The sequence below is a fragment of the Bos indicus x Bos taurus genome, chromosome 22 (genome assembly GCF_003369695.1).
Source record: "Bos indicus x Bos taurus breed Angus x Brahman F1 hybrid chromosome 22, Bos_hybrid_MaternalHap_v2.0, whole genome shotgun sequence".
Taxonomy (NCBI): Eukaryota; Metazoa; Chordata; class Mammalia; order Artiodactyla; family Bovidae; genus Bos; species Bos indicus x Bos taurus.
In genome coordinates this window covers 30,545,812-30,558,993 of record NC_040097.1, presented here as the reverse complement: position 1 = coordinate 30,558,993, position 13,182 = coordinate 30,545,812, and the positions used below count along the sequence as shown (strand labels likewise).

At 39.6% G+C, this 13,182-nt stretch overlaps 1 protein-coding gene across 10 annotated transcripts in view; it reads left to right on the top strand.

Moving 5' to 3' along the window:
• FOXP1 (forkhead box P1) overlaps positions 1-13,182 on the top strand; it is a 627,798-nt gene that overhangs the window by 189,095 nt on the left and 425,521 nt on the right. The window lies entirely within an intron of this gene.

Here is a 13,182-nt window from a genome sequence, read left to right as displayed (position 1 = left end):
GTAGGCTTGGTCAAGTGTATGTAAAAAGACACCCTAACTGATGGAATGATTTTCAAATCATTTTCGGAATTATATTTGGCATGTGTCTGGAGGAGGAGCCCAGGATATGTAAAAGAGGAAAGCACAAAGATGAGCAGTCACCTGCATCCTCTCCGACTTGAATGACAGATGTTAACATTTTGTCCTGTTTGCTTGTGTGTGGTCAGTTGTGTCTGACTCTTTGAGACCCTAATGGACTGCAGCCCATCACACTCCTCTGTCCATGAGATTTTCAGGGAAGAACACTGGAGTGAGTTGCCATTTCCTCTTCTAGGGGATCTTCCTGACCCAGGGATTTGAACCCATGTCTCCTGTGTCTCCTGCATTGGCAGGCAGATTCTTTACCATTGAGCCACCTGGGAAGGTGCCCCTGTTTGCTTGTAGATCTATTTAAAAGGAATAAAAGGTTTCAGCGCTAGCAGGATCCCCTTTAACTATTCTTCGCATTCCTTAGAAACGCTTTTCATTAGGAGTTTGGAGTTCCTTATTCCATTCCATTTTTATATGTGTATTTACATAGTTAGCCTTTTTGGAGAGTTTTTAGTTTATAAGTTTAGCATCAAGATGTATTTGTCTCCTAACTCCTTCATGCTTTCTTATTCATCCTTGATTTTGAGAATGATGCAGTGTTAATATGTATAAAGTAAAATAAAGTAAAAAGTCGCTCAGTCATGTCCGACTCTTTGCGACCCCGTGGACTATAGCCTACCAGGCTCCTCTGTCCATGGGATTCTCCAGGCAAGGATACTGGAGTGGGTTGCCATTTCCTTCTCCAGGGGAGAAGTTAATATGTATAGATCTAGCTTACTCTGCCTTCTCTGGTGTCTCAGACAGTAAAGAATCCACTGGCAATGCAGAAGACCCAGGTTCAATCCTTGGGTTGGGAAGATCCCTGGAGAAGGGAATGGCTACCCACTCCAGTATTCTTGCCTAGGGAATCCCATGGTCAGAGAAGCCTGGTGCATTATAGTCCATGGGGTCGCAAAGAGTTGGACACAGCTGAGCAATTTTACTTCACTTCAGCTTACCCTGCTGAAATTGTCCACTGTATTCATCCACTGACGATGAGTTGTGCTTACTCATTCCAACATTGATGGATGTTTATAATTTTTTTTTTTTACTGTCATAAACATTTTGGCATTTTGTTTCTTTAGAGTCAATACAGAGAAGTAGAATTGCTGGGGCAATTAATTATATTTACTTAAGGTATACCGCTCCCTCATTTGGAACTTGCCATCATGGAGTTTAGAAAGGTGTTCATGTGTTATTCCTTTCCTCAAGGACTCTCTAGTCTGCAGAAAAAGTGGAGGAGAATAATTCTGTCTTCAGAATAACTATTTATTTCAGCTGGATTCTATTCAGCTGAAATCCTCAAGATAGCAAATCCTCAAGAGGAGGCAATGATCTGCTCAGGTCCCAAATATTTTATATAACAGATGATTTGCATTGTATTGTGTCCACTGATTTCAGTCCCACTCCATTGATTGACTAGCAATCAGCTTCATCTTCTGTTACAAGTAGAACATGGTTTATAGAAGGAAGGCATCAACCAATTAATCCAGCGCTAGAGAGTTTCAGAGAGGTTGAACCATCACAGGCCTGTTTTTTAAGCTTTCTCAACCATCACTTTCAAGAGGCTAATGGAACTTTCCAGAGGATTGTTTGAAGTAACAGCACACAAAAATAGAACAAAAGAAAAGAAAGTGTTAGTCGTTCAGTCATGTCCAACTCTTTGCAACCCCATGGACTGTAGCCCACCAGGCTCCTCTGTCCATAGAATTCTCCAGGGCAAAATTATTGGCGTGGGTTGCCAGAAAAGAAAAATACAAGAATAGACAGGAGGAAGAATTTTGATGTGAAGGAGGCTTTCCACTATTCCTTCTCATCCTGAGGTGTGGTAGGTAGATCAGTCCTGTGCTGAGGCCTGACAGCTTGTGGGGACAGGATGAATTTTTCAGGCAGTATGAGAAATGCCATCCACACCAACTGATACCTTCCCCTGGCAACCGCCACACTCTCTATCTTTTATCATTCCTCTTGATCCATCATCTAGAGAATGCTAGAAGGCAGGAGAATGTAAGTTCCAAATAGGCATTGGTGCCTGTCTTCTATCTTGGTTTATTTTCAAAAACCTTTTTGAACTTTTGAACTGCTAGTACCCATGGGGCAGTGTGCAGGGGAGTTGATAAATAAAGATAATGTGGATGTGAGTGCAGTTTCTTTCATATGTAACCAAAGAAGCATGTGAGCTCCAGATAAGCTTTTCTTAGGAAAAAAAAAAAAAATTCTAAATGTCAGAGTGTTTTGAGTAGGGGTAGGGAAGACTCGAGCATTAAAAGACATCCTGAGACCTTAGACTGATGAAGAAAAAATCAGGCCGATAGCTTGTAGGGAAATTTGGCTGAAGGCTCTTTGGTTTTCATTAGGTTTAGACTTCTTTCTCCTTTATGTGTTCTCTTACAGCCTCTGTTTACTATTGTAATTTTACTCTCTGTTTTTGTCTGTAATGGTCACTTATTTCTCCTCCAGTAGATTGAAAAATGAGGGTGTCTGCAACTTATGCAATTTGTTGGGTGGATATGGGACTTTGTTTTTTTCCTAACAGAACATCTGAGGAAAAAAAGAAATTAGCTTTTGTTATTTCTGAAGCATCTTTTGAAAACCTGAGGTTTTTATATTCAGGTGAAAGTACACATGAAGCAATAATTATAAGTTAATTATCAAAACAGAAAAGACTGTACTTTATGAAGATCCAGTGCAATTAAATACCTGGTTTTTAGATTGTTTATCACCATTTTGAAAGCAGTGGCTTCATTGCATTTCTGCCAATCCTGAGCTGAATCAGCCAGCTGATGATATCGACAAGATTTACCCCACTATTAGAGATATAAGCCTAATATTTCACTTATTTGCCAAAAAGTTGTTTTTTTTTTTTTTTAAGGAAAAGATAGTTCAGCCTCTGACCCTCCCAGAAAAACATACACTGCCAAGTGCAAGGGGAAAATTGAGAGCTTATTATTATTTAAAAAAAAAAATCCCCATCTCTACAAATCATGGCAGTAATTGTTAACATTAGGTAGATTTGGCATCAGTGTCAAATTCCAACTTTTTGCCCCCGTATCTACATCTTAATTATCCTTGGATTAACAGATCAATGTGGAACATAGTAGACATTTTCTAGATAGTTGTTGAATTAGCAAACAAGGAAATTTCTAAATGACTTGATTCAAAGCCTGTCTCACGTAGAGATTTGACAGTGAAATGAAGTTTTGTAAGCAGTGCAGAGGTTCAAGTGGCTGACTGAGATTTTGTATAAAATAACTTTGCTCCTGCTAAAGTCTGACCACGTAGACTTCTGATACATTTGACTTTTATATCTCAGGTAGATGCATTTTAAGTGTGGAGAAGTGGTAGGAGAGGACTTTTCATCTCATTGTGTTCGGTCTCAGTAGGCTGCAGGGTATTGAAGCTTTTACCCCAAAGCCCTCATCTGCCCCTCATCTCTGTCCCTGTGTTACTAGTGCTTCAGCCTTGGTGGATGATAGAACTCTGTTCTGTGCAGGATCAGGCATCATCTGATTTTTTACTGATATTGGAGAAGCATACAGGGTTTTAGAACTTTAGGGATACCCAAATAATTGTTTATTTTAAAACCTGCTGGGATACCTTACTCCTAAATGTCACAATGAGAGAGATGGTGGGAATCACAATAAATGCCACATTTTCTTAAATCTCTATTTAGTCCCTTTTTCCTTTGTGATTTTGAGGTTCTTAGAGAATGTTATCACATTGAGAAGTTCATTGAGTCCTGTATGAGTGTGTGTATGTGTACACATGTACACATACTTAGATGTATTTGTACTCATGCACAATACATACATATATACTATATATATGTGTGTGTGTGCACAATACATAATATGTGCCCACACATGTATACCAAAGTGTATACACATGCACCCATATGTATGCTTGTTACATTTTCTCAACCCAAATAACTCAAGTTTCTTACCTCATAGAAAAAGTTACTTCTATGAAAAGTTAAAAAATAAATATTATAATAGCGAGGCATCACAAATAACTTTTTATGTCTCCATCAAGCTATTAAATGCTTTTTTATTTTTAAGTAGATAGGGGGATAAAATTGCTACATAGTTCATAAAGTGGTATGCCATTATTGCCTGCTGTGCCCAAGAATTACGCCAGCTTTTTACACTCATGAAGTAAAAGCGGATTGGAACTGTGATCAATGTATTATCCTATATTTCTTATTGTGCATTCTCTTTCCTCTCTGAGCACCTTTGTGGACTAAATGGCTACTAATGACATAATTACAATTGTTTGTCACCACCATAATGCACGATTTCCGATCTCATCATGGAGATGTAAGTTAGATAAAGGAGGAGTTTTGGCAGGAAGACAAAGTGCAGTGATTTATTAAAGGCCAGATGTGGTTGTTAAAAGCTTTTCTACAGAAGGCTCAATTGAGTGATGGGAAATAGGAAAGAGGCGCTCTGTACACCCAGCCTGTGGTTCTTGGTGTGAGTGACACAGTTGCTCATGGAAGCATGACAAATTAGCCACATATTTTATTGTTGTGTACAAGTTTTATATTGGAATTTAAACAGGGTGAGAAAGGTTCACATTAGCTTACTTCCACCAAGTAGGTGTTTAAAGGAAACTAATGAGACTTGAAGTGCTGGCGATATTTTCAATTCGCTTTAGTGCCTCATAGCAAGAACTGAAATATCTTATGTTTCTGTCAAGTTTCAAAGAGGGAAAATCCCAGCACTGTTAAAACAGAGACAGAGAGCACGAGAGAGGTTAATATGAGAATTCAAAGAAATCAGAAGCAAGTGGAGACAAGATATTACTTAAGCACTGTTGCCATACATACCGTACACATAGACTACATATATACAATCAGATTGGAGAGATGCTTCTAGGGAAGGGGCACAATTTCTGGTATTAGTAGTATTTGCGCACACAAAGCTCTGTTAAAATAATGTTAAGACCCTGTAGTGATGTAGCCTATGAGTGGTTCAAAGAGGGTTTTTGAGCTTTTTGGAGGAGGAAAGAGGAAAAAGAAGAAATGGTTCTATTTTAAAGCCATTCTCTGGTCTCAAGGGACTGATCTGCTTCTCTTTTCCTCCTGTCCTTCCTTCCCCTCTGCCCTGCCTCCCCCACTTTCACTTTCCCATATATGGAGAGTGACACGTAGGATTGGGTCTGCATGGTATGGAGCCTGGAACTCTACTGGGCTGTCTCTTCCAGGGTGGATAGCAAAATCATTTAAAATGGTCTGAGTTGAAGACCTCAAGTATTTCTGATTAATTCTGAGTCCAGCGAGAGCTGTAGTGCAGTGTTCACAGTGCTGTGACCTGCCCTGCCCCTGTCCTGTCAGTGGCAACTCTAAGGTCATGTTTGTTTGTTTGTGTTTCTTCTCTCATGGTTCCACAGACTTGATAGGTCTTACCATACCTTGTGATTTCATGTGTCTTTGTATTTTACCTGACATTTATTCCCAGCTTTTGGCTCGTTAGTTCCACAGAGGCAGGCAGGTGTGTCCCTGGCCTGTCACATGACTTGGCACTTGATGTACATTAGGAAAGTGTTTCTAGAATGACTCAAAAGAACCACATGGACAGTGGCTGGCAATTCAAGATGTCACTAGGAGAACACTAGCGACTCTTATTTAGATGAAACTTTCTCAAACTATCAACCCTTGTCCATCTAATTAATGGAGCAGTTGAGATGCCTTACTTGGCATCCCCTTAAGGTTTCTAGCCTTAGGGCCTAGTTAGATCTGCTCCTTTCCAAACTGATTATTGTCTCCTGGGACTCATCATGCAAGTCCAGGGACTGCCACTTGGTATCTCACACCCAACCCTTGGATAATTTAGAGTAAAGTTAGAAGAATGCATGTGCTTTCTCCACCCCTTGATTCTCTCTTCCACTTTAAATATTATATTTGTCCTTTGTGACTCATGTATTGTTCTTTATAAAGAGATGAATACAGTTGAAACGCAAGGAGTAACGTTTCAAAGAAATGAGACATGTGGAACTGGGCTGCCTGCAGGGGTGGGTGTATCGCCCGTACAGGCGAGGAGCTGTGCTCAGAAGAGTCCTGTGGTTGCTTTGATCATCTGCTGTCGCCATCTTGAAGTTCTTATAGTTCTGAAGAAGGGGTCCCCTGTTTTCATTTTGCACTGGGTCCCTCAAATTATGTAGCTGGTTGCACCCGTTGGGATGTGTTCCTTCTTTCATTGTAGTCACCTGTGACTCTTCAGGTTCCTAACATTCCTTCACTGACCAGAATTTGTGTTATCTGGAGGTAGGTTACCTCAAGCCTGATCTTACCTGACCATATGGCTTCTAAAGGCTTCTTTGAGTGTTTGGGAGGAAGTTGGTCCTCATGAGACACAAACAGATGGAATATGAGCTTTGGCTTTGACTCACACTTGTGGCTTCAAATCCTGGCTCTGCCATGGGCTGGTTACTTAAGCTTTCCAGGTTCAGCTTCCTCATTTACAAAAAGAAGATGATGGTAATGTGCCTACATCCTTGGCTTGAGGTGAAGATTGAGGCAGAACGAACTTCCTAGATGCCTGACTCAGGCGGGAGCACTCACTGCTAGGTACTAGAGTGATCACTGGACACCGCATTTCTGGTTACACCTGACACTTAGTGAGCTTCATACTCTTTGTGGTTGTTGCTCCATTGAAGTTGGAGGATTCTCACTGTGCTTTGATGCTGTGACATGCCGGCAGTCAAGGTTCTGTGTGGCCTGGTACTAGAGTTCAAGGGAAGACTTGACTCAGCTCTGCTTACTCCCTTATCCTACCTGAAGCCCAGGCCACTCCCTCTCCTCTATACTTCCTGCTTTATTCAAGTGATTGATTGACATGGAAAGGATTTGTACAACTGGACTTTCCCAGTGGCTACTCAGTTTGCCATTAAAGGAACCAACCTCTTTTTTGCAGAACATTTAGAACACATTTTGAAGCAGCTAAGTAATGCATAAGTAATCTCACCCTCCCCATCCAGGAAATTTGTACAACAGTGCCCATGTCATGGGGACTTGTGTTCTTAGGGAGAGAGCCTATGTTATTGGGGACTGTAATAATGTGTTATATGATCCATTTATTTATTGAACAAATATCTATTAAAGAGTGTATGCCAGACAGTGGAGTACAGCTATTTACAGCACCATCAAGAAGCTTGCTGTTGTGTGGCTGATACTGTGTGTGTTAGTCTCTCAGTCATGTCCAACAGTTGGCGACCCCGTGGACTGTAGCTCTCCAGGCTCCTCTGTCCATGGAGTTGCTGTTCCCTTGGGATTCCCTGGTGGCTCAGACAGTAAAGCATCTGCCTGCAATGTGGGAGACCCGGGTTCGATCCCTGGGTTGGAAAGATCCCCTGGAGAAGAAAATGGCAACCCACTCCAATACTCTTGCCTAGAAAATTCCATGGATGGAGGAGCCTGGTGGGCTACAGTCCATGGGGTCACAAAGAGTGGGACACAACTGAGTGACTTCATTTTTCTAGGGGATCTTCCCAACCCAGGGAGCGAACCCAGGTACATTGCAGGCAGATTCTTTACTGTCTGAGCCACCAGAGAAGCCTGCCTGATACTCTAGGTGGGTGAAATATTAGACTGTGTACAGAACAGCATCAGATAAAAATGCTGTGCAGAAATATGAAAAGAGATGATAGGAGAAGAGTGCCTCTGGGCCACTTTGGAGGAGACACACAGGAAAAGCCAATAAGAGGAAGTGACATTTGAGCTGAATTTTAAATGGCAGCAGGGAGGCAGCCAGGGGAAGGTTACAAGATGCATGTTCTAGGCTGAGGAGTAGCCAGTGCTCAGACCCTAAGGTTCCATGAGTTTGGTGGATTTGAGGAAGAGAAAGAAGACCAGTGTGGCTGGAATGAGGTGTGTAAGAGGGAGAGAAGAATTGGTTGGTCAGGAGAATTATTTCGGGCCTGATCTTGGACTCTATAAGAGAGAGTCATGTGATCTCTGAGCTGTAGTGCTCTGGCTGTTATTTTCAGGCTACATGAGAACAGGTTTGGGTGGATTTACCTGAGTTTATCCACTTCAGTTCTCTAACTAAGAGGCATAACACTGAAAGGAACACAAGGATTAGAGTCCTAAGGCAAGTCGTAGGTCTATGGGGACACACTATCTCATTTCCCTAACGAGTCATTTCATCCATAAGACACTAGCTTGGTATAATAAATTAATTACTTATGGCTTGTGACAACTACTTGACAAAATGCAAAATCATATTGCAATATTAGATAGCTATTATTATTGATAACCTTTCATATGACAACCTTACCTATTGAAAGTACCTATTTTTCTTAATTGCAAAAATGCATTTTTCTGTCCATTAAAAAGATTTTGTATTACTTATGGAGAAACCTAGTAGATACATTCTTGCTGGGTATAGTTACTTTATTCTTTAAATGGTTCACAGGTGCTGGTTCACACTCCTTGGTAACTTTTTGACCTAATTCTGTCTCCAGGATTCCATGTCTCTTAACTGAACTGACTTTGAAATATGGGAAAGCTTAAAAAGAAGGGTTAACTGGTGATTCAAAGGACTTTCCTTTAAAGGGAACCCTCCAAAGTTATTATAAGACAAAAATCCCATATCTCCAAAAATAACTGTTTATTGCCTTGGAATTGGGCTTGTGGATATAAGCAGTTTACATGCTGATCTATGGGAGTGGTAATTCTTGATGAAATTCTTGTTGAAATTCAGTCTGTGTAGTTGACATTTTGGTGAAGGAGTTGACTTTTGTCTCTTTCTGCTTCTTAGAAACTCTTGCTGTGCTCATCAGGACTTTTGTGTCCATCAGAGAATCAGAGAGAACAGGGTCTGTCTGTCCAGTTCTCCAAGATTAGTTCTCAGGAGCCATGTAAATGGCCCCAGAGAATTTGAGCTTTAAAATCAACATTTGTTTGATTTCATAGACATCCCTTGGAAAGATTATCTCAGATTACTGGAAGACTTTATTGTTAAAGTTTTAGAGAATTTTGCATTCTGCCTTGGAATCATTTTCAAGTTTTATTAGAACATTTTCTAGCAATGGCACTAATTATATTAAATATGACCCTGGAAATGGGCTATGTCAGCTTGAAAAGACTATTTTTAACAGAATTTGGTTTTAAAGGCAGGTTTTATAGACGTTGTAGTAATACCATTGTTATCTAATTAGCATCCACTGTGCAAATGTACGTGATATTAGAGAGGCAAGTATACATAAAATTATAAATTGTGACATTTTATGAGTTTTTTTTATCATGAGTCTTATACAGTCATCATTACTTAAGAGTGTGAAATGTGGCCTTAGACATTACATCATGTAAAGACCAGGAGACAGAAAAACTGAGGATCAATTTTTGATTATAATAAAGTTTTAGTATGAGGCACTTCTGAATATGTGTCATGAATGTGAGTCATGAATTTCACACCAAACCTGACCTAGTATGATTATGTTTCGACTTCAAGGGGTTTTCAGTATTTCAAGTCTAAGCCTAATTCTAAGGTTTCAAAATGATTCACATTCAAATCTACTTTTATGTTTTATAATTAAATAAAAAAATATTGCTTATACCTACATTTTTACTATTCTTGGACATATTATAATTATTTCTTTAATTTCACCAATAAAATAGCCCATTTCTTCATTAGTAAATTACAAGGCTATCTCAGTTAAAAAAAAAAAAATTAGTTTGAATGTGGCTTGCCATCTCAGATAGTCATTTCAGCTTGGAATTTTCTCACTTCTTTCATTAGTTCTTTTTGTAAAATGTGAAGATACTTTCTAGGTAAATTAATCCCTTCCAAGCGGTAAAATAACTTCCTTTTTGGAAAGAGTTATTAGAGTCTTATTCTTTATAATCTTAAATACCACTTATGTTCAAGTGAACAATACATGAAAAAATTACACTAGTTAAAAAAAGAATGATTACGACCTAGGCCAAGTACATTGCAATTATATGTTCATGGAAAAGTGAGCTTTCTACTGGGAAAAGCATGATATAGATGCCCAGGAAATTTCCAAAGTTTTAAGTATTTTTGTAAATTAGGTTGTTCCTAGTTAAACAGGTGGCTTTAAAGGCTGGTTTCACTGTTGTTTTAATCATAGTTTAGTTACCATGGAGAAATATGCAAGTTAGCATTTATACACAGAAGTGAAATTTATGCTGCATAGATAATAGCCTAAATTTAGCTTGACTTAAGTTTACCACTTCCTTTTTTTCAACCCAAAAGAATAATAATATATCCCATAAATCCATTAACAAGTTAATTTCTTTAAACACTATTGTTATATTTTTAGAGATTTTATTTCTTAAGCTTCAGTGGACACTTCTGTCACTGTGACTTTGAGCATAATATGGCATGTTAAGTTTGATTTGCTCTAACTGTGTGACTCTTAGGTTTAATATGAGGCTCTGCTAAGTTTAAAATCAGTCATGTGATGAAAAACTAATGTTTGGACACATTGTATCTCGTGGGATTTTGCAAAGGACTTTTGTTTGTTCTGAAAATCTTCAAAAAATATACAGTGATGTTGGGACCGACCTGATTTCAGAGTCCAGCAATAGTTTTGATGACCATTCAGCTATATTTTCTGAGACAGGTCTTCATAATGCACTGTTTGGATCTCAGTGTCCTCTTAGCTGGGTGATAGATTTTTTTCACCCTGAATTAAGAGGTTCATTTGTGTGGAATACGGCAACTGGAAGCTGCCTTTGCTGCCATTTGCTCTACCCAGTACCTCAGAGTGAAGGCTAAGTTTTCAAGGACAAATGTAGTAAAAGTGTCCTCATCCAACATGAGGTCCCCCAGCACAGGGAGAGAGCAGCAGATCCCTTTCAACACCAGCTGTTCTCACAGATATAGATTGCTGCAGTGAAATTTTCTTAATATAATTCAGGAAGCTCTAGAGAATTCTCCAAAACAACTGTGCCAACAAGGAAAATGTTGAATTTTTCATCAGCTGCCCAATGCTGAGAGTTACTAGGCAATCCGTTCATTCATGACCAGATGTTCAGTGTGGTAACGCTCTGCAGTTAACTTGAACCCTGTGGCCTGTTTACCATTGGCTACAAGGACATTGGCAGCAAGCTGGCATTGGAGAATTGAGGCCCGTACAAGCAAAAGACCGAAGTGTGTGTCTGTGGCTTCCTGGTTTTCACCAGCGACCAGACAAGGTAGGGAGTGATGAAAGAAAGGGACGCCATCACATCAATCATTCTGGAGGCAAGGAGTATTTGCTGTAGGATTGTGTCCTGGGGGAACAGTTGGCAAATTCTTATTCTCCTTTTTATTTGGGAAGAAAGGCGGTCTTTGTTTAGTTGGATAGTTTTTTTTTTTTTTCAACCTGTGTCTAAACCATCAAACTTTTTGTGGTGGGGGCAGTAGGCGTGGGTGGTTAAGACAGTAAGAAAAAGGTTTCTAATTTTAAACTAGAGGAAGTCAATAAAAGTTGAGTCTTAATATTGAAACCTTACAAGGTCCAATCTGGAATTGGAAATATGTGATATTTTTGCCCTGGGTAAACTTTATTTTTATATGTGGGGAATATTTAGATCTTCCATTCATACAGAGTCACCATTTCCTTTATATACATGTTTTGAGCCCATGACATTTTTGTGAACTATTTTAAGTCATAGTGTTTGGGGGAAGACGGGACTTAGATAAAGGAGTTTTGGAAAAAACAATATAATTTTCCACCTTAAAAAGGATTCTTCCTGAAATTGATGAACTGTGTTTGATTCTGAATGTGAGCATGCCAGGCACAGGGAGGCAGAATTTCATAACATATAGTTTTGTCTCAGATAGAGGACTTCTCTTCCCACCTCCATGGCACTGCACGGTGATTTATTATAGTAAAATACGCAGGACATGAAATTGACCATTTTAAGGGACTGCACTGTAGTTTAAAGTGTTAGTTCAAAGCTGTGTGGGGAAAGAAAAGTGGTTTTCTTATTTAGCCATTTTTACTTTGGGAGTCAAACAGTGCCATCCCAACAAGAAGATGGCCTTTGTTTCCATGAAGAGAAAGTCATCATGAAATAAACCTTTTGCCTTTTGGAGACTTGCGCTATTTTCTCTTCTGTAGAATTTCTGATCGCCTGGTACATCCTTAGTGACACCAGTCCGTCAGGACACAAAGGGAACTTGGAGGGTCTTTGGAGCAGCAGAACCCTTGCAGTAACGATGTTTGCTTTGGCAGAGCCTCTGCCTTTGGTTTATAGGGCTATAGTCAACACTTCCTTTGCATTTCCTGCTTGCAGAGAAAGCTGGTTACATGTTGCGCTGAGATATGGAAATTTCTCAGTACTCCGTTTAAACCTGCATCTCACTAGCCCTTCGAATCACACCGAGCGAGTCTGTGTTTCATTTGTCTGGCTGATTTTTTCCCCCTTTTCTTTCTGAAAAGTCCCTTGGCTTGTTGACTTGGAAAAACCAGGTTTTGAATTACAGCAGGTACTGACGTCGGGCTGCCGGGCTGCGCTGTTTTCTGGGATGCTAAGTTGCTGATAGAAAAGCGAGAACCAGTTTACAGTAGCTCTGACACCACTGTTACCTTTCTTCAGTCCTCTCCAGCTGCTCTCAGCCCTTCGGATGCCTTTGCCGTGCACACAGTTTGTTCTTGGGTGTGAAAGCAAACAGTATTTGAGTTGGCAGCAACTTCTCTTTCAGTGGAGTTTGCTGCCTCGGCAAGAAACCGCAGCGTGAGCTTTCTGCTGCTGAAGGTTTCCACTGGCAGGATGGCCTTTTCCCACATTTCCTTGGTTTAAGGAAACAGATTTCTGAACTTTTTTTTTTTTAAAGACAAAATGCCAACATTTAACAGCTGGAGTTAGTATATAGTTTATGGTTTTCACTTTATGTTCTTGTGGATGTATCAAAATTAAAAATCTGCAATTATTGTTAAATTATGCAAGGTTTTGCAAAAAGAGTGATTAAAAATAGACTCGCTGTTACGAGGAATTCAAGAAAGTCATTGTTACCCAAACAGGTATTCTCAATTATTCTATCTTTAATGGTTTTTAATTGTTATAATTTACTCATATTCTATTACATCTCTCAGAGATGTTTCTGAAAGCTCTTTGTTTTT